The sequence below is a fragment of the Leptodactylus fuscus genome, chromosome 7 (genome assembly GCF_031893055.1).
Source record: "Leptodactylus fuscus isolate aLepFus1 chromosome 7, aLepFus1.hap2, whole genome shotgun sequence".
NCBI classification, from domain to species: Eukaryota; Metazoa; Chordata; class Amphibia; order Anura; family Leptodactylidae; genus Leptodactylus; species Leptodactylus fuscus.
This window is the reverse complement of record NC_134271.1, coordinates 11,096,389-11,097,851: the sequence shown is the minus strand read 5'-3', so window position 1 is coordinate 11,097,851 and position 1,463 is coordinate 11,096,389.

Here is a 1,463-nt window from a genome sequence, read left to right as displayed (position 1 = left end):
TAAGCGATCGGACTGGCAGAGACGCGGAACATGAGACCCGCGCGGTGCATGCCGGGAGTTGTAGTCAGAGCTTCCGCGCAGAGCGCTCTTGTGGGCGGACTCTGGACTACAACTCCCAGACACGCGGGAACTTGAAGTAGTAAAGCTTTATTGAGAAAAACAAAACATTTTTTTTATAGGCGATGGAGCTGAATGATGGGAATCTGCTGTTCCCTGTTACAGAATTGGTCAGAACTAGGAAGACATAATAATAATAATTAATAATAATAATAATAATAATAATAATATATCATATATCTACATTCCTGAAGCCATTGGATGAATGAAGACAATCAGAAAAGCCACGTGGGCTGTCAGGTAGCTGTCACCCTTCAGCCCACACCAAAAAGAACATGGACCCCAGACAAGACCCTTATGTATACAGACCCCAGACCATTAACCTCTAGTATACAGATTCTAGACCAGACCCAAACTTCCCAACTTTTTAAGAACTAAAAGAAGGACAAAGCCCCGCCCACTTTTATATTGACTCCGCCCATTCTCATTCATTTTTCATGTGCCCGCACACAGTATAATCCTCCTACAGTCACCTGTAAATTATATGTCCCCCTCTATCTCTGCCCCCAGATTCATGTCCCCCCATCGCTGCCCCCAAATTCATGTCCCCCCATCGCTGCCCCCAGATTCATGCCGTTCCCCCCTTCCCCCTTCCTCTGCCCCCAGAATCGTGAATGTCCTGCGGAAATCGGGACGGTTGGGAGGTATGCAGACCTTTATGTATACAGATTCATGTCCCCCCATCTCTGTCCCCAGATTCATGTCCCCCATCTCTGCTCCCAGATTCATGTCCCCCCATCTCTGTCCCCAGATTCATGTCCCCCCATCTCTGCCCCCAGATTCATGTCCCCTCCATCTCTGCCCCCAGATTCATGTCCCCCCACCTCTGCCCCCAGATTCATGTCCCTCCATCTCTGCCCCCAGATTCATGTCCCCCATCTCTGTCCCCAGATTCATGTCCCCCATCTCTGCTCCCAGATTCATGTCCCCCCATCTCTGTCCCCAGATTCATGTCCCCCATCTCTGCTCCCAGATTCATGTCCCCCCATCTCTGCCCCCAGATTCATGTCCCCCATCTCTGCCCACAGTTTCATGTCCTCTCCATCTCTGCCCCCAGATTCATGTCCCGCCATCTCTGCGCCCAGTTTCATGTCCCCATCTCTTCCCCCAGATTCATGTCCCCTCCATCTCTGCCCCCAGATTCATGTCCCGCCATCTCTGCGCCCAGTTTCATGTCCCCATCTCTTCCCCCAGATTCATGTCCCTCTATCTCTGCCCCCAGTTTCATGTCCCCATCTCTTCCCCCAGTTTCATGACCCGCCATCTCTGCCCCCAGATTCATGTCCCCATCTCTTCCCCCAGTTTCATGACCCGCCATCTCTGCCCCCAGATTCATGTCCCCTCCA